The sequence below is a fragment of the Vicia villosa genome, unplaced genomic scaffold (genome assembly GCF_029867415.1).
Source record: "Vicia villosa cultivar HV-30 ecotype Madison, WI unplaced genomic scaffold, Vvil1.0 ctg.000182F_1_1, whole genome shotgun sequence".
Lineage (NCBI taxonomy): Eukaryota > Viridiplantae > Streptophyta > Magnoliopsida > Fabales > Fabaceae > Vicia > Vicia villosa.
The window spans coordinates 1,288,410-1,309,904 of NW_026705057.1; positions in this window are offsets into that span (position 1 = coordinate 1,288,410).

Here is a 21,495-nt window from a genome sequence, read left to right on the forward strand (position 1 = left end):
TTAGATTTGTTTCCATCTGATTATTTTACCTAACCCTGTGAATCACTTCGTCAGCATTTTGGTTTCTATTAACCATCACTACCCTTCCTGGTTGTTCTTCAGGGGTATCCTGTTGAACTACTTGTTGATCTAATCCTGCCCCCAAGGGTTCTGTTTCAGGGGGTGGTCTTGGTGGTCAAACTTGGTTTATGGTTGGTTCATCATCCTGAATGACTATTTGGTTTGTCCTTCAACGGGCCGAGGTTTCAGGAGCGCCTAAAAAGTTTGCTATTCGACCGATCTGCGCTGACAATTGTTGACATGTCTCAGAGTTATCTTGATTATTTTTGTTGATGTTCTGTATTAAAGGATAAAAGATAGCTCTCATTTCTCTGGCCAACAAACCTACCATATCTTGATTACTGGCGTCAATTTGTTATCAGAACACTGTTTGGTTGTTTGTTGTTAATGTGGGTAAGACATTTTGACTCTGGACATTTTGTCCCATATTATTCACACCAGAACCAGAATTTTGGAATGGGGAAAAAGCTGACATATTGGGTGCAGTGTAAACAGGTATACTACTACTTAAACCTGCCATGTAAGAATATGGCATCCCATAAGGCGGATCTCTCCATTGTCTTTGGCTTTTGAACCCTTGGTTCGGAGGTGGTGTCCCCTGAGTGCTGAATGGTGGTATCTGGCTTACTTATGCGTTCGACGGAGTGACTGCCGCAGTTGTAGCAATAACGGACTGAATGTATTGGCATAGACATAGGCTGCGATTGGGTATTGGGACCTGTAGTGTCTGTTGCACTAGCATTGTTATTTCCAGATCCTTGTGGAGGGTCTTGTTGTCCCCCTTTGTTAGTGTTGTTAGCCATTTTTTTAGTATATCTCCTCTTAGGTATTGGTTGGTTATTGTCAAAATTTTTACCACTCATAAGGTTCATACAACACAGATGGCAACGAAAACACTAAATCCACAAACTAATTGAAATGAATGGTACTTGGTAATAACTCTATGACACGGTCCCACCAGGTGTGCCAATTTGTTTACCAGTGATTTCTGACAAACAACCCCTAGTCCTCCAAAATGTTTAAACAATCTGGTTACTCGCAGGATCGACTAGATTGATCCCAGGACATTGTCAAATAGTGGTTTAGTAATTCGATTCATATTCAATATTCTTTATAGTTTGTAAATATATACAACTTTCTAATGCAAATTGCAATGAATAAATGACTTCACAACGAAATAAAGTAAATGCATAAACAACATAAACTTTGACTTGAAATATAACTTTGCATTAAACAAATAACTTGAAATAGAAATATGATGTTCTTCACACATACATTGTTTCAGCAAAGACTTTTTTCTCTCGCGCTGGTACTTCGAGTATTTTTGTGAATATTTTGTATATTGACTGGAACATATTAAACTGAACAATAGTACTCCTATTTATACTACTTCGACCCTAACGGTCATTACACGGATATCTACCACGTTCGACGTTTCGAACATTTTACGTTACTTCAGATGTTTCCACGTGTTTGCTGGACAAAACCGCTCCATTTGAATTTCAAATCTTCTCGCTCTAGTGTTTCGACTATACTAGCACCTTCGTCGAAAATTACTTATCAAATATCACCAATATTTCCTTAGACGAATAATACTTCTTCCAAAGAGAAAAAACCTTGAATAACTCTATGAAAACTCTTCCTTCATCATAATCCAAAACTTCAAGGTATCATAAACCTCTAGTTGAAATCTTCAGCTAACAGTATCGAAGCTTAATGTCTCTGTGTTGTTTGTGTTGGTTGAGAGATTGTTGACATGAGCAATACAATTGTCTGTTGTGTTATTGAGGTTGGTTGAGAAATCGTCGTCGAGATGATATAGTAGTTCTCTCTACTTTGGGTTAGAAATGACTTAGGGTGCGAGTAATGCTTGATGATATTGATGCGTATTGTAGGTTGAGTATAACTGATCGATAAGTTTAAGTTTGTTAGAAGTAGATTATATGCAATGCCTGATATAAGTCTCTTCTCTCAAAAATAATGAATTATTTTTGTGTTGAAATTTACTTTTCTGTTTTTATGCCATACCAATTCAATCCAAACTCATAATTGCGGAAACTGTTGAATGACAGTTCGATATCACTAATCTTTGTAGACACGATAATTTCTAGGATAAATATTTCCAAATTTTTTGTTGCTTGCCGCTTTACCGCTTTAACAAACCGCCATCATGGGCCACAAAATTTAACCGTATTAAAATTAAATATAAAATCATTTAATTTATGATGATTTTCAAAAAAAAAAAACTTTAGTGATTTTTAACATCAGAGGGAGAAACTAATAAGTCTCTCTTCAAAATCTTTATATAAACTCTATTTTTTTTTTGTTTCTTATTTTTCGCAACATTGCTCTGTCTTTTTTTTAAAGCAAGAATCGATTGATAGGACCCAAACTCCGAGAACGGTACAGAGAAGAAACAACGAAAACAAAAAGAAAATTACACAACTAAATACACCTAACTTAAATATAACAAAGGGTTTTTGCAACATTGCTTTCTCTTTTGAATCCTAAGAGCTATTATTTTCTAGCAAATTTCACTCTTTCTTCTACTTCTACGTAAGTTCCAAGAACAATGGCTTCTTTTATGTCCTTTTAATTTCTTCTATTTACTTTTTTATTTTATTTTTTGTTTCCATTTACTCATAAGAAACTAAAAAACTACTAACACGAACTTAATCGTTAACAGTATAAAAATGATCCCAAATTTTAAATAACCTTATTAATCACGATATTTTATTTTCCTAACAACTTATTTGCGTACATTTAAACATGTTTAATCAGAACTTCAACTTTGGCCACTATAGTGAAAAATAGACTTTCCAAAACATTGCTATAGTGAGTGTGTTCAGCAGGATAATTGAACAGAGGGTGCGGCTCTTGAAGATATGAAGATGCGTCTTATATTTTCCATTCATCATTTCAAGCTTATTCCTTGAAGAAGCTCAGACTATCTCAGATAGGGGGAGTAACTTCTTTTGTCAAGAAAAGTTTCTTGGATAAAAATACTTTAACATCATGAAGAAAATGTGACATTTTTGTCAGTTATTTGTCAATGGTTAAATCTAACCATGTGCAACTGGAATCCATAATTCTTTCTCTACACTAATGAGGTAGCTGTATGTCTAACAGTCTCAAGGTGTTCAGAACAACAGAAGTCTATGTCTATGACTAGTGAGTAAGTGGGGAGTCTGTTACTTGGTCCGTAGGATGCTTTGTCTTAATCTTTTAAAGAATCTTGAGCTATGTGCTTAAAAGGAAGAAAAGTGACAATGTCTGACAGGATGTCATGACATGTTTAAAGACATTGAATCTTCTAAGTCAAACAAGGAAATTTGTCTTGAAGTTTATCTACACATCAGTGGTCGGTGTAAAGTACAATCAATGACTATGCATGCACTGGTATTTCAAGATAACTCCTATCAGAAAAACAGACAAAAACTGCTTTGGAAAGAGTAATTATGTTTGGAACTGTTTCCTAATTAACCGTTTGACCGTTGAACAAGACCAAAGACCATCGTTATTTCCTATAATCTCCAATGGCTATATAATGGCATCTCCATGGATTACAGAAATCAAACTCTCTCAAGATGTCGTTCGTGTGTGTTCTTATGAGTCGTGTCTGGGTTTGGTATTGTGATGGGTTGCTGTACCAAAACCTCTTTAAAAAAAGAAAAACACACGCTGGGGATGTTGATGGTCTCTACCATGGGTTTTTCTACAATAACAACAACGATGTTCCACCATATACAACCTTCAGTATAGGAACTATTGCCGTTGTGATTTGTGATCTGAGTTATGAACATAATTGTGATTTGTGTTCTGAGTTACTAGGACTGGTGGACAATTTTCACTCAAGTCCTCTCTCAGGATCTAAGCTATGATTTGGTTTCTGGTTCAAGACTAAGGAAGGGGTCTCTTATGCCACCATCGGTCCTCCAAGACAAAGGCCTTCTCCCATCGTCTTCCTCGTGTACATCAGTGTTGCATGAAGGTGTTCCACTGCATATTATGCCATCGGATTATTCTTTGTCATAATATGTCTAAAAAGGGGGAGAGAATATCATCTTCTGATTTTGCTACTGTAAAAAGAAACAAAGGATTTTGTAGCAGACTGAAGATTTTATGTTGTGGTTCAAGGCCTGAAGAACAGAAGGTAAAGCCCAATTCAGAGAATGTAAAATTCTGTTCTTCCTTGTTGTCTTGATATTTGAAGTATTTGTGTTTTGCTGCATTTTTAATGAATGTTTAGTTTTATCCAAAATATGCCAAATGGGGAGATTCTTAGTGCTTTTATTGGCTGATTGGCATCTATGTTTGGCTAAAACATAATAGCAGTAAAACATAATACAAGTGTAATCTTGCAAATATAAAAAGAACAAAACAGGTACATGCAAGATGTTATATGGAATGTCATGACATCAACTCAAGACATCGCGCTTGCAGAACTGGAAGGAAGATTCAGTTTGTTACTCAACAGATACAGGATATTCGTAGAATATTTTGTAATCCTATGTGGCGCAAATTTAAAGGTCAAAAGAATATTTAAGAATCAGATCAGAAGATTGAAGATTAGGAAGAATCAAATCAGAAGATTGAAGGTTCAGCAGTTTCTAATTTAGGAGATAAATTAGGAAACTCATGATTAAAAAGACCTTGATTGTAGCAGAAGATTTCTGCAGATTTGTAACAGCAAGGAGTGTTGCGATTTGTAAGCCCAAGTCCAATTGGGAATAGGTTATAAATAGAAATCTTTGTAACCTAGTTTTATATAGAAAACCTTGTTTAGAAAAGATGTAGTCATTAGGGTTTCTATAGGTAGACCACGCAGGTTGTGGGATGGCTGCCATGTCCTACTCGAAACCTATAGGTAAAAGAAGTGATTATTCTCACTCGAAACCTGTAGGTAAGAGTTGAGTATTGTATTTTTTATTGAAGCTGTGAAGCATGATCAAGTTATTGTTCATTGTTAATTGTGTAAATAGCTGTTGCAGGGTTGTAACAGTTAGGTATCACTAGGGAGTGAGCAGAGGTTCTCTTGTCTTGGATATATGTCTGAGATAAAGGTTGCATTGGGTAGTGACTAGGTAAACCAAAGGTTGTTTATCTGTAAACCTGAGGTTGCTTACATAAAATAGTACTACTGATAGTGAAATCTTCTTCCTGGCTTGGTAGCCCCTAGAGTAGGTAGTTAGACCGAACTAGGTTAACAGTTAACTGTGTTATTTATATTCTGCATTGTGTTGTTTGTTCAGTCGTGGATGTTATGAAATTGTGTATAACATCAGGTTCAGAAGTGCTAGTTGTTCCTTTACAGAACCATATAAACTTTACAATCTGGTTATGTTGATTGAACATATGTGATCCCATGTCTCATTGACTCCTTCTTAGGGGTAATTGAAAGTTGGGGGATCTTTCTGTTCTGCCTCTTCTAAATTAATAACAGATCAGATGTCTTGACATCGTGAATGACATCCTGTGTCTGTCATACCAGATTTTCAATTGGTATCAGAGCAGGCATCCTGTCTGTTTCTGGATGAGATCCATGAGGGATACATTCTGGTTGTGGTAAAGGTAGAAGATTGTGTGAACAAGGAATGTTCATATTGTATGGTCCCTTGAAGTGGAGGATGAACTTATGTGTGGAAGATTAGACCAACCTGACCTAGAGTTGTGATGTTGGAACAAGGAGTGCTAAATCCAAAGGCTTCATGCGGGAGTGAAGAAATTGAATTTCAGAACTAATTCGACCGGTATCTTTGGACAGAGAAGAATCACATCAAAACCTTCATGCGGGAGTGAAGATATTGATAAGGTAGTCTTTGTGTATATGTGACTTCATCAGGTCAGGATTTTGGTTTGGTTTAGTCTGTTGCTTGGTGCAGAAGCAAGCATTGTGCAAGGTTGAGTAGAAATCAATCTGTAGTTGTCATGCTTACAACTAACACTTGAAGTAAGCATTGTGGGAATTCTATTTAAGTATGACTATTTTCCGCTGCATAGTCTCTATGCAACCCTATGTGTGTAAGAAAGATTCTAGGGTTAAGTATATTCAACAGAATGTATGGAAGAACTTTACAGCTTTGATTAAAGTGTCAAAGATACTTAAGTAATCTCTCAAGTCCACTCATAATGACATGGTTTATTAGAGCTGATGAATGTCAACTGATCAATGATATTCATAATCATCTGCAAGTGTGAACCTTGGAAAATTTCAAGGCTGGAGTGTTCCTAGAAGGAGGAACAGATGTCCTACCGGATGTTGGGACATTAGTACTGGTATGCAGCTACCAGCTGAAGAACAGATGTTCTGGTGCTAAACTAATGTAGTGTGAGAACATTGGTTTGGAACCTACTCCTGGTCTGGAAGAGGAGACATTTGACTATAAGTTGATCAGGACACGATTAACATGTGCTTCTACTCCAATTCAGTTAGAAGTAAAAGCTCAGTGCCTCAAGAAAACTCATGAATGTAATCCTTTCTGATCCTTTGTGATTAAATTAAGAAGAGCTTACATTTGGAATTTTTCTCTGATCAATGGAACCATATATGTGTATTATCATTCATAACCATAGAGCAGTTGTTGGAGCTGAATATTGTGACTCTACCACAGTGAAATATGGTCAAGAATGTGTATTGCCCTAGTTGTTATCCAGAAAGGGTAGTGTTGTTTGGAATCAAGTAAGTTAGATGAATCTGACAAATTCAGTGTCATAAAATGTAGGAGAAGGCTTATCAAAGGATATGGCAGAGCTAAAAGGAAAAATAGATTCATAAAATTTCACATGCCTAGATACAAAAATTGGAAATAAATGTTGTTTGCTAAAGTGACAAGGGTCACATGGAAAATAATTATTACATTTAAAGGGAATAAAAGGAAACATTTTGGATACATGTTGCAGCCCTATAGAAGAAAGGTGGCCTAATCTTAGGTGCCAAAGGAAAGATGTATCTTGTATAGAAGAATTACAAACATGATTGTGGTGAGAGGAATCAAGAACATATAAGCCTCTGTGGAGTTTAGCTAAACTAATCATTTCTTTGGAATGATTCTAAAGAATTTGGCATGAATTATCAGTGAAATTAACAACACAATCATTAGTTTGTACAAGTTTGGCAATGGATATCAAATTGACATGAAAACTAGGAATGTATAAAACATTATGTAAAACTAAGGTTGAAGAAATAGAAACAGTGCCATATATAGAAGCAATGACATGTGAACCATTAGGTAAGCTAACATGGATAGGAACAATGGTTTGTGGGAAGTGAAATGAGATAAATTAAAAGTTATATGGTCAGTTGCTCCTGTGTCAAGGATCCATAGAGACTCGTTCGTACAATTTTCATGAGTGGAGTGAGAATTCAATGCAAATGGTTAGGTGGAAATGGAATTGGCCTTGGAGCTGGGTTAAGACTTTTGAATTAATTCCAGGATACTTTGATATTGCTCTTGAGTGAAGCCAAGTGTGGATTGAGTGGACTACTGCCTAGGAGATGCCTGACCTGTTTAAACAGAAGCTACAGATTGATATTGAGTATTAGAAGTAGGTGTTTTTCCTTTACCTCTAAAACCAGTAAAACTAGGAGGATATCCATGTTTGATAAAACATATCTCAACCGTGTGGTTAGTTCTGCCACAATGAGTGCACACTCTACTATGCCTTTTATTTCCTCCAGAACCAGTATTCTTTCCCTTGAAGTAATTGTTGCCTGTCTTGGAAGGATAATGATTTGAAGCTGCATTCAAATGAAGAGTCGTTGACTCTTCAGAGACATTACTATTAGAAATAGCAGACTGTGGATTGATAAGTTCTTGTTCTTGCTGAATAATCAAGACAAAAGATTGATCAATATTTGGCAGAGGATTCATCATCATGATATGTGTCTTGGATTGTGAGAACTTTTCATTAAATCCTTTCAAAAATCTGATTACGTAATCTTGGTCTCGATACTTTCTAACAGATCCAAGGGTACCACACGAGCAAGGTATGGCGCAAGAGCATGTCGTAATTATTCTGTATGCCTCTAGTTCATCCCGCATAACCTTCATTTGTGTGAAATAGTTAGAAACACCCAGTCTTCCTTGGAGGAATTTGTATAAATCTTCTTGTATATAGGATACGCGGAAAATGTCACCTTAAGAAAACTCAATTTGTAGATTCCTCCATACATCAACATTTTCAATCTATAAAACAGATTTGGCTATATACTCTGATATGGAATGATGGATCCATGCCAAAACCATCGTGTTGCAATGAATCCAAGGAGCAAGGAGGACATCCGAAACTGGAGGTTTTGGAAGCGTGCCGTCTATGAATCTTTCTTTGTTCTTCGAAATTAATGCAATGTGCATTGAACGAGCCCATGTGTGGTAATTCTTGTCATCAAGAAGCAGAGTAACAAGAACAAGTGACAGATTTTCATTCGGATGTAAGTAATATGGATTTGAAGAGTTGGTAGAGAAATCTGTAAACTGGTAAGCCATTAATGGAAGATGCAAAAGAATTTGTGAAGAAAAGAGATCGAATCACAAAAGGAAAAGAGATTTTAGAGATAATAGGAATAGAAATTGATCGATAAAGAAACACAAATCAAGAATCAATCGATGAATCAAGCAACAAAGAAACAATCAGAAATGAATATGACAACAAATCGATTGAAAAGAGGAACGCAATCAAGAAAGGATAAACTTGAGAACTAATGGCTACCAGAGCCAATTTAGTTCTGATACCATGCTAATGGTGACATATGAGGCTGCGGAATAGTGATACAATTGAATCATGTTAAAGAACAGCCATAGATCCACGAAGAAGAAGAACACGAGAGACACAAGAATAACTGAAGGGATAAGGAGTAACAAAATTTTGTTAGGATAATGTGTATTCTTCATTACACAATCAATAGGTTACAGGTGGTATATATACTTATCTACAAGCTACTGATGTGGCACATATGTACACAGCTATGATACAATACATGGAAATAATACACTATATCTAAAGTACAAATGTAATCTATACTCACAGAAACCAAAACATAGTGATATTAATGATAATCATATGAATCATGAAGAGGATCAAATTGACTATATTGATGGATTATTATTGCGTGAAAGATTTAGAGATGTTGTACAAGAATAAAATGAAGTAAATGTAGGCCTTAAGAAATATGAAAAAAAGTTCTATGATCTAGTAGAAGAAGCCAAACAAGATATGTATCCGGGTGGAAAACATTTCTCTATATAGTCGTTTTCTATTTGTCTATATTTATTGAAGTGTATTTATGATTGGAGCAACGTATCATTCAATGTTAGAGTTGTTGAGATAATATATGGTTTTATTGAGCATCCCTGACAGGTTGAACAAAACTAAAGGCATGATAAAGGACATAGGGCTGGTTTATAAGAAGATCAATGATTACCCTAATGATTGCATGATCTATTGGAATGATCACAAGAATGATACATCTTGTCATGTTTGTGGTTCTCTCGATGGAATTAAGATGCAAAAGAAAATGATCATATTGAAAAAAATACTAAGTCTCATAAAGTTCATTCAACAATTTTGAAATAGTTTCACTTCATTCATAGACTTCAGCAGTTGTTTATAAGTTCAACGATGGCTAGCTCATTAAGGTGTCGTGATGAAGAGAGTTCAAAAGATGGGAAGTTGATAGCATCATGCAAATCGAGAAGCATACAAAGAAAATGATAAATGCCATTATGAGTTTGTTGATGAGCCGCGTAACGTAAGACTTTGATTGGCCAGCGACCGATTTAATCCATTTAGAATCATGAGTTTTAATACCATATAATTTTCCACCTTGGTGATGCATGAAGGATGAGTATTCTATGTTGTTTTTATTAATCTATAGGCCACTTTCACGAGGGAATAACATTAATGCGTACCTCCAACCATTGAAAGAAGAGTTGAAAATATTATGAAAGAGTTGAAAGTGTTATGGAATTAGGGACTATTAGCGAATTTCTTGGGTATGTTATGTTAAGTAAGTGGAGTACTAAAGGAAAAGTAGCATGTCCTTGTTGTAACTCTAATTTGATATATTTTTATAATAGTAAAAAGGCGTGTTATATGCACCATCGTTTTGTTTTCTCCGAGGATCATAAATATAGATGAGATTCTAGGAATTTCAATTGGAGAACAAACAATAGGCCATCACCAGAATTGTTAACATAGTAACAAATCTAAGAGAAACTAAATGATGTCAGCAATGCGTTTGGCAGGATACAAAAGAAAAATAGTAATGGTCCATGGAAGAAACATTACGCCAAATTTTTTTTTAGCAGCGCATCTACGAAAGCGCTTTTAGGAAAAGTGCTGCTATAGGGCTCGCTAAAAAACAAAATAAAAAACAAGTGAAAAAAGCGTTGGTAAAGGGGGGAGGTATGAAAGCGCTGTTATAGGGGGGAGGTATGAAAGCGCTTTAGTAAAAGCGCTGGTAAAGGGGGGGTATGAAAGCGCTTTAGTAAAAGCGCTGGCGTAGCCCATTTAAAATCAAAAATTTTAAACAAAACTAACAAACACACGCGTTCTTTGCCTTCTCTCAGAACCCTGATTCGCGAACAGAACCACACCACCACCTCTACCACCATCACCTATCACCTCTGCGACAACTCCACCGCCACCATGTCTTTAATCGGGAAAAAATGTTACTCCCTCTGCGACTAAACTCCAATCGGTACTCCCTTCCATCTTTCCTCCGCATCTTCAAGTTTGTTCCGGCCACCACGAAGACGTGAAGATTTCCGGCCACCACGAAGCGTGCTCACATTATCCTCCTCGCTCCAAGTTTGTTCCTGACGAGTTCCGTCACATTTTGGTGAGTTTACCTGTTATCAATACGGTTTAGGTATTATGGTGTGGTTTAAAGTTTGATAGTGATGATGTTGTGATTATAAATTGATGACATGAACTGGATGTGGTGACAGTATTGTTGTTCTTACTGCTAATTTGAATTGCTATCGATGATGAAACTTAGTTTAGTCTAGTTTAGTTGATTATTTGAATTGGTGAATATAATTGTGGAAATGTGATAGTTCTTTGATGATTATGGATGATGCTAATGAGTAATTGAGTTTTGATAGTGCTGAGAATTAATTGATAGAAAAGAGTAGCATTGGTAGTTAGCATACTAGGTGTTTGTGTAATTGCTTGTGGAAGTTTTTGAAGTTGATTTGGTTGTTTTAATATGGTTGGGAGTTGATGTAAGTGCTGAATGTTAATTGCGATAATGCGGAGAATTTGTTTGGTTTTGATGTTATATCACTTGCTTATATACAACTCATGAATGTTGGCGAAAATGATGATGATATTGTTGTTTTTGGTTGCTAATATGAGTAAATAATGATGCTGGAAATTTACTTGAGTTTGTGTAAGACGAGAATTGATGTTCACGGTGGATGCAAGTTGTTGTTAATCATGGTTGAAAATCAATTGTCAAGTTTGAACGTTAATGATAAGGCTTGGTGTTAGGATGTTATCAATCTCATGGCTAGAATTCTTACGAGTGATAGCAAACATTTTTTTTGTGTTGTTGTGAAGTGTTGAGAATTTTTATTGTTTGGTTCATGAATATTGATGCTAGTTTTGTTGAGAGTAATTCACTTGTCAAACGTGTGTGTTGATGTTTAAATGATTTTGTGGGAGAACTGTGTGGAGGTTTATGATGGGTATAGGAAAGAAAGTTTCAACTTGAGGGCGATGTTGTTTGGAACAATTAATGATTTTCCAGCATACGGAAATCTATCAGGGTACAACAATAAAGGTCAAAAGGCGTGTCCTGTTTGTGAAGATGAAACTGATACGACACGATTAGATATTTGTCAGAAGAATGTATTTCTCGGTCATCGTAGATTCTTAAATTCTAATCATCACTACCGTGGGTGAAGAAAAGCATTCAATGGTAAGGCCGAACAACGTAGAGCCCCGCCTTTTTTTACAGATGATCAAATTTTTGAAAAGGTGAAAGATGTGAGCACTCAGTTTGGCAAGCCTTTTGCATATTTACTTGTCAAGAGTGGGTGGAAGAAGAGGTCAATTTTTTTGATCTTCCATATTGGAAGTCGTTGTACGTAAGACATTTCCTTGATGTTATGCATATTGAAAAAATATGTATTTTACAATGTTATTGGTACGTTACTCAATATACAAGGAAAGTCTAAGGATGACCTTAACATAAGGAAGGACATGGTAAACATGGGAATGAGAATTAAATTGGGACCCGTGACGAAAGGAAGACAAACATATCTGCCACCTGCTGTTTACAATCTATCTAGAAAGGAGAAGAAAATACTGTGTAAGTTCCTCAGTGAAGTTAAAGTTCTAGAAGGCTACTCATCAGATAGTAGAAGACTTGTGTCCATGAAAGATCTCGAGTTAAAGAGTTCAAAGACGCATGATTGCCATGTTATAATGGAACATTTTCTACCAATAGGTATACGTTCCATTCTGCCAGAAAAAGTAAGAAACGCAACAGTTTTGCAATGATGAAAAAGTAAGAAGCGTTCTATTTTTATTATAATAGTTATGCTACTTGATAAAACAAGACAACTATAAAATCTTATTTGTTTTTCTATATAGTGTCTGCAACACCGAAACAATACAGATTGCAGATACTTTGTTTTGAGGTTTTTGAAAGAAATCCTTCAAACGAATCAAGTAGAGATTCCAATCACGGTATGGATTTATAACATAGGATAATTTCTTATAATTTATTTGCAATTAACTAAATCATGCATATTATGTTTTTGTTATGTAGTACTTTGATGACTTCTATTCTGCTTCTTACATGAGACTTAAGTTGGAAGAAATCAAAGATGAATTGTGTCAATTTTATATTCAGCGACTATTCATATAGGTATGAATACATTATTGTGCGAAAAGTGTTATGAATATTGTCGTTACCGTGAAAATTAACAGAGTCGCCACTAACATGTTTATCCTGAAAAGGAAGGGAATGCCAGCAAACCACAAAATAAAACAATGGTCTCACGACTAGAGAAGAGGGTAAGGGAGTCGGTTACGCGAGGGGAAGGTATTAGCACCCCTCGCGCCCATCTTACTCGATGGTATCCATGCTAGTGTCTAAATCTATGGGTGTGTAAGCAAATTGCGCTAATCTGGACTAAAATGCATGCAAAATGTAGGGAAAACAAAGAGTTATACTCGCACGGGCCCTACCCCGCTGCCTACGTATCCTTTTTGAGGAATCAGAGGTGCCGTAGCTCGGCTAACTAGTTTTTGTTTGTTTTGTGTTTTTTTGGTGAGCAAGTTACATTCACACTCCGCTGCTCGACCTTTGAAGACTTAGGCTTGGGAATGGAGCGGAAATAACAAGCTCTTAAGAAAAGAAAATCAAAGAGTGTGGTTTGTGTTTTAAAGAATGCATGAGGAAAACCTAAGCTAAGGGGGAAAGCTTGCTACCTAATGTTATCATACAAATGGTACAAGTCTAAACTAAGCTAGCAACCTATGGGGAAAAAAGGCGAAAGTAAACAATAATATCACACAAACGAGCTCCGCTCGTAAAGCAAACAAGACCACCGGCACTGGCCGAATGGTAGAAAAGCGGTCCCGCCATAGGCAAGGGGAGCAAATCACCCGAGTCAACCAAGCATTAGACCTTGCAAAAATGATCTGGTCATAGACAAGAGGAGCGAGTCCCTCTCACCAACCAAGCCGTCACAGATCGGAAAGGAAAATGGTGCGTGCGTACACCGAGCGTCAACGTCGAGCTACACGAGCTATAGGAAATGCGGGGGTCCGATTGCATGAACCCTTTTCCTGACATACTCGATAACAAGATCTTGTGCTAGTTCAGAAGCGAGCCACACGTAGCGTGCGCATACCAAATGGACTCGATGAGACTGGGCGGGGGTTGATTGCTAACCATTTCCGCGTGCCTTCCATAAGGACTTAATGGAGTGCCATGTAGGTCTTATTACACCGTGAATCCCTTCCGCAAAGCACAAATATAAACACACCAACAAAAACAGAACCTCTTTTGAGGGCTTGGCCAGATGCATGTCTAAGTCCTACTTCTCATGTTAAAGGATGATGCGAGAAAGCGATAAAGTGCGAGAAAAATAAAATGAAACGAGATCAATACCAAACGGATTATGATCCGTAAATTGTAGCAAAGAGAGAAAGAAAACTAAGAATCCCGCGAGCGAGCTAGCAAAGCAAAAGCAAATAGTCAGCACACCGATTAGCCATGAAAGCACACAAAGGTCGACATGCACGTCGAGCATAATCACAATACACCTGCAAGAGGAACAAGCAAACCAAAAAAGCACATATAAAGTAATAGGAACGTGTCTCCAAGATGAGAACACAATGCGAGTGAATGAAATCGTGTCCCGCGAATAAAGCGGAACACTCACGTAATAAGCGTCGATCGGTGACTATCCCAAAAGCCTTGCACACTAGCACACAAGTTAGAGATAACAACATATCGCAATCGAAATTGCGTTATTATACTACAAACTAAACCGAAAATGCATAACGACATAAAATGAGGAAACACGAAACAAGTAAACCAAAACTCAAACAAAACAACAATGGCACGCGTAAGAAAATATACGAAAACATGTCGAAACACACATCAAAACAAACGACAAACACACGCGAGTAAACGCGCAAAAAAAACACACCAGAAGAGAGACAAAATACAATCATGAAGGATATAAAATTCAGTAAGATAAACCAGTCCAAACGAAAGTATATTTTACAAGCTTTTCAACGATATAAAGAACACACAAAACGAAGTTACGAGTCAAAAGATATGAATTTTTGAAGTTGAAATCAAAGAACACATTCGTAACTTGATTCGCAAATCAATCGCAGCTTCAATACCATATATGCAGGCTTCATACTCAGCCATGTTATTAGTGCAATGAAAATAGATTCTGGCTGTAAACGGAATATGAAAACCTGATGGAGAAGTAATTACAGCTCCAACACCATTCCCGAGTGCATTAGAGGCACCATTGAACATGAGCGTCCAACGTGGTCTTGGTTCGGGTCCTTCCTCTAGTCCGGGAATGTTACAATCTCTGATGTACATGACATCCTCATTGGGGAATTCAAACTTCATCAATTCATAGTCCTCAACAGGCTGATGCGCAAGATAATCTGCCAGCACACTTCCTTTAATGGCCTTCTGGGTAGTATACTGGATATCATATTCAGTCAAAATCATCTGTCATCTGGCTACTCATCCAGAGAGAGCGGGCTTCTCAAAGACATATTTAATAGGATCCATCTTGGAAATCAATAAGGTGGTGTGAACCAACATATACTGCCTCAGCCGGAGGGCAGCCCACACCAAAGCACAACAAGTTTTCTCGAGTAGTGAGTATCGGGATTCACAGTCGTTAAACTTTTTGCTAAGGTAGTATATTGCATGCTCTTTTCGTCCAGACTCGTCATGTTAACCCAGCACACATCCCATTGAGTTTTCAAGAACTGTGAGGTACATAATCAAAGGCCTTCCTGGAACTGGAGGCATTAGTATCGGAGGTTCCCGCAGATACTCTTTCACTTTTTCAAATGCTTTTTGACAATCATTATTCCACCTGGCCGTCTGATCTTTTCTTAGCAATTTGAATATTGGTTCACATGTGGCTGTAAGATGAGAGATGAATCTAGCGATGTAGTTCAGCCTCCCTAAGAAACCACGAACCTCTTTTTCTGTTCTCGGCTCAAGAATCTCTAGTATAGCCTTTATTTTTGCAGGATCAACCTCGATACCTTTTTCGCTAACAACAAAGCCCAATACTTTCCAGATCGCACTCCGAAAGTGCATTTGTTTGGATTCAACATCAGTCTGAATTCCCAAAGCCTTTCAAAAAACTTCTGCAAGTGAACCAAGTGCTCTTCTTCAGTGTGAGACTTTGCAATCATGTCATCGACATACACCTCAATCTCTTTGTGAATCATGTCGTGAAAAAGAGTCACCATGGCGCGCTGATACATTGCCCCTGCGTTTTTCAACCCAAAAGGCATGACTTTATAGCAGAAAGTTCCCCATGGTGTGATAAACGTTGTTTTCTCCATGTCTTCTGGTGCCATCTTGATCTGATTATAACCAGAGAATCCATCCATGAAAGAAAACACCTTGAAAGGAGCAGTATTATCCACCAACACATCAATGTGGGGAAGAGGAAAATCATCTTTCGGACTCGCCCTGTTCAGATCTCTGTAATCAACACACAGCCTGACCTTTCCGTCCTTCTTAGGTACAAGAACAATATTAGCTACCCATGGCGGGTAATTCACAACTTGCAAGAAGCCAACATCAAACTGCTCCTCCACCTCTTTCTTAATCTTCTCAGACATATCTGGGTGAGTCCTTCGGAGCTTCTGCTTGACAGGAGGACTATCTTCCTTAAGAGGTAGACGGTGTACCACAATACCTGTATCAAGACCAGGCATATCCTCATACGACCAAGAAAAGATATCTGCATACTCTTTCAACATAGCAATAAGCCTCTGCTTCACACTATCCTCAAGCACAACCCATATCTTGTCTTCTCTGACTTGCTCTTTAGTGCCAACATTCACCATCTCAATTGTCTCTTGATGCGGTTGTATCGCTTTCTCTTCATGTTTCAACAGTCTGGCCAACTCATCGGGAAGGTCACAATCTTCATAAGCTTCCTCCTCGGCTTGGTAGATCGGATTGTCAAAATCATAACAAGCAATAGCGGAACTGTTACCAATGGATTTCGTGGTGGTGGAACATCTGCATGATTGATGTTTTCATTTTAGTTTTATTTTTATTAAGATATGTGCAAGTGTGTGCAGAACATTTCCATTTAAAGGAAAAAGTTAAAAAGAAAGACAAAGAGCAAAACATTTGAATGCAAAAAACGTCCTTTTATTTCATGATTAACTTTGAAAATGCGAACTGCATGGCCCTACAAATGATTCACTACGCCTTAGGCATAGCGTAGGAATTATGGCATGATAAGAAAAGTAAAAACAAGAAATTTACTCCGGAGCTTGTGTGACTTGGATGACATCTTCGATTGTCCAGTTGCGAGGCATCTTTCCAAGAATACTTGGACGAATCCAGCTATCGAAATCGCAGTCACTATCCACCTCTTCGCCATTAACAATGGCATTAACCTGACCGTTCTGAATGACACCCCCACTCACAAACTTGATCGGGCTGAAGATATTAGGCTTGGGTGCCGCCTTCTGCTGTCCAGGACTGAAACCAAGACCATTCTTGTAAAATTTGGGACGCACGTCAATTACTTGCCCCCAGCCTTCAACCTTTCCAGTCTCAACAACAACCCGTGCGTCTTTCAGGGAAAACATAACCGTTTCTGGTTTCGTTATCTCACAAAGAGGAGTTCTCACATCGTTCACGGCTTCGAACGCTTGGAACGGCGTCTCATGTATTTCACCTTCGATCTCCATATATCGGAAAGAAGACAGGTGACTCACGATGTAATCCTCCTCACCACAAACTATCACCACTTTACCATCAACCGGATACTTCAACTTCTGATGAAGAGTGGATGTCACAGCACCAGCCTTGTGAATCCAAGGTCGTCCCAATAGAAAACAATATGCAGGTTGAATATCCATCACGTAAAAAGTTGTGGTGAAGATCTGAGGACCAACTTGGATTGGCAGATCTACTTCTCCGAACACAGACCTCCTTGAACCATCAAAATCGCGTACCTCATGAGGGCCGATTTGGGAAGCAAATTCAAGGAAGAATCGGTATCAACCAAAACGCGGGACAAAGTCGTCCCCTTACACTCCATCGAAATATGCAACGCCTTGTTGTGATTTCTCCCCTCGGGAGGAAAATCACGATCAGTAAATCCCATACCATTTCAAACTGAAATATTATTGGCCACTACCTCTAGCTGATTCACAGATATTTCCATGGGTACGTAGGCATCATTCAGAATTCTCAAGAGAGCATCTCTATGACCTTCCAAACACATCAGCAATTGCAAGATGGAATCTTTGATTGGGTCTGACCCAACTGCTCAACAACTTTGTAATCGGACTTCTTGATGATTCTCAACAACTCCTCCACATCCTCGGAAGACACAACATTGCCAGGTACCCTATTATGAACCGGATAGTTCTGACCATCAGTCACCACTTGCTTGCCTTTGGCCCTAGCCAAAGCATCTGCATTGTTTTGTACTGGCTGAGGAGAGAACACCCTTGTTAGTTGGAGATTTCGATTGAAGAATATGTTTCTTGAAGAGTTAGGGTTCGAAGAAAAAATGGCTTTCGATGGCCATTCTTGAGAATAAATGGCTTTTAAATAGCCATTTCCGAGGATGTTATTTATGATGAAGATGATTGAAATCGAAGTTGAATCAAGATAGATTGTCTTCAAGACTTAAGCATTTTTCGAAATACAAGAGTACTGAAGCTTGTAGTATTTTGTTGCATTCTCACTAAAGATCACATTGCCACGTATCGAAAGAGGATTCAGGAGGGAAGATTTAAATTTCGAAACATTCTGTGTAACCGAACAAGGACAGATAGCGCCCCAGGGATTCGAAACGCATGCATGTGAGCAACGTGGCATTTCGTTAGCGTAGGACCGTTAGGGTCGAATTAGTATAAATAAGGGTCTTAGTATCAGGATCCGGGGTATTGATTTTGTACAAATCACTCACAAATCACTCAAGTATCAAGTTTTAATAGATAGAGTTCGCTGAGAAATGTACGTATGACACCACACTTTTAATATGTTTGTATTTCTACTTACATAATCAAAGTATCTTTAATTTTCCTTTACTTTTTCGCCTAGTCTTTCTTGTAGTTTAAGTTTCTTTATTTTCTTCGATTAGTCTTTACATCCTTGCACTTTACATTTCTGCACTTTAAATTTCTGAAGTTTACATTTTTGTTACATTCTTGTCAAAGTTACATTTACATTTATAACTAGTTTATGTGTCAGTTGTGTACGTTCTTTATTAGTTTATTTCGCAAGTTACTTACATGTTCACACCATAACCAAATTTTCGAAGCAAAAGATTAACAAACATGAACCAAATTATCTCGAGAGGCAACTATTTGACTATGTCCTAGGATCAATCTAATCGATTCTGCGAGTAACCAAAGTATATTTATAGTTTGGAGGAATAGCGGTTGTTTACCGGAAATCACCGTAAACAAATTGGCACGCAAAGTGGGACAGACCCTTCTAAGATTCCCAAATAAACCTTCAAGTTCTGGGTGGCAAATAGTTCATCAACATCAATGCCATTTTGTTGGAACTCTTCAGCAGATGGTTTGAACTCTTTCTTGATGGCAGAAGTAATGTTGTTATAAGTTAGAGGTGTCATCGTTGCAAGAGAGAAGTATAAGAAAGAGAAAACCTTGATGGAAAATGTGGAAGTGGATGAAGAAATGATAGAAATGGTAAGGTTTATATAGAAGATGTTTGTCTTGAAGAGTGATTACGCTTTGAGATCTGATTGGACCGCGTGTGGGATCCCCGAGGGAAGATATAGAATCCGCCGTTTCTAGTCTTGAAAGTTGAAGTGTAATCATGTTAGAAACTGATACACGCACGTCTTAATTAGACGTTTTGGAAAAGTTATGTCATGATTAACTGACTGCTACGGCTAGTGGAGTGGAAACGTCAAGTCAAAAACTAAGTGGCTGCGAAGAGTAATCATGTCACGCGTATAAGCTATTGAGGTCATCATGATGGTTGAAAAATAGGTTTTGACAATTTAAATTGTTAAAATACCATTTGTGACATTGCATGGTAGAATATATGTATAATTAAGAGACAAATAATATATGTATATTCATTAGCCAGTTCGATTACAAAAAAGCAGGACAAGTACAAAAAGGAAAAAGCATTACAAAGATATGATTAAGCAAAATCTGCAGGGAGATTGTTCTTCATTGTGGAGTATTGAGAGGCCCATAAAGACATCGGCGTTCGATTGTGGCCTGTTGCTTCTTCAACTCTTCGATCTCTGGCACTAATTTTTGCGCCGTTTCGATATGTTGAATCCTCGCTTTTACCACTTCATCTAATTCTTTTTGCTTTGACTGCTTGATTTCTTCCTGGTGAGATTTGGCCGCTTTCACTTTCTCTTAGAGGCGATCACTTTCTTCTTCCCAATATTTGATATTCGCTCCGCAAGTGTCGTACTCCTTTTTGAGCTTCGCACGCTCAAGCTCAAAGGCACCAGCTTTGGTAGTTGATTCGTTAGCAGCTTTCCACGAAGAGCTATGAGAAGTTACTCTCGTGTTGAGTTTCTGGTCAACCTCTCGCTTTTCAAGGTTATCAGCTTGAAGTTGATCAAGCAAGGAACTTAGCAAAACAATCACTTGTGAGACTTCGTCAGAAACTTGGAGTAGATCCACCTTCTTTAAAAGATTGTTCAACCCAAAGCAACTGGTGGAATCTTTACTCAGAACTTCAATAAGGTCAGTCTCAAAGAACTTTTTCTTTATCTGGCGAAGGAGGCTTGGAGCATCATTTCCCGTACCACTTTCCACCAAGATGTTCGAAGAAGTCTCAACCATGATGGGCGAAACGCTTTTAGCATTCATCATAGACTTGAGGAAGCTTACAGGATCAGTGTTTTTGAGTTGCTCTAATTCAGTTGGAGAGAGTTCAGAAGAAGTTTTGGTCGAAGTGGTTGCAGGAGCAACAATAATACCAAAGGTCAAAGTTTCAACATTGCTCGATTTATGTAAACTAGAGACTTCGTCCATAGCTTCATTCCCAAGGTTAGTGTCCTCATTCCCGGTAGATTGCTCAGATACCTCACCAGTGTTAGAATGTTGAGGAGGATCCTCCACATCTTCGTCTTGATTGATAACGGGGGATGCATCATTCGAATGAGTATCTTCAGTATGCTCTGGGGAAGCAGCTTTGGTGCTGGGTTCATCTTCCTCGAGAACTAAAGAAAGGCTGGGTGATTTTTGTTGAGGAACACCTGTTACAAAAATACATTAAGACAAAAGCTACGAAAAAGTATTGATAGATTCAAGGCCTCTAAAGGTATACTTTGGGGATTATCAAGGTTAAGGTTGAGGGTTGAAGCTTTGAGGTCAGAAGTAGCTGTGCCTGCATCGTCCTACAAATGCACGGTAAAATGTAAACTTAGCATGAAAAGTTAAGCATAATGGATTGTTAAAGTCCAAGATTCAATACCTTGGGTAGGATATTATCCGGGATCGAATTATGACTTTCGACAACTGGGGCATTACTAGTGGTCTTTAAAAGTTGTTCGTCAGAAGGTACTTTATTACTTGATGATGTGGGTTTTGAAGTCCCAGATCCTTTGCCTTTAACTGAAGAAATGGTGGCCTTCTGTATTTTCTTCGCGGCTTATCTAGTATGAGGAGGAGATCTATCTTCATCATCTGAAGCACTAGTATTCGAAGGTTTCCTTTTCGGAG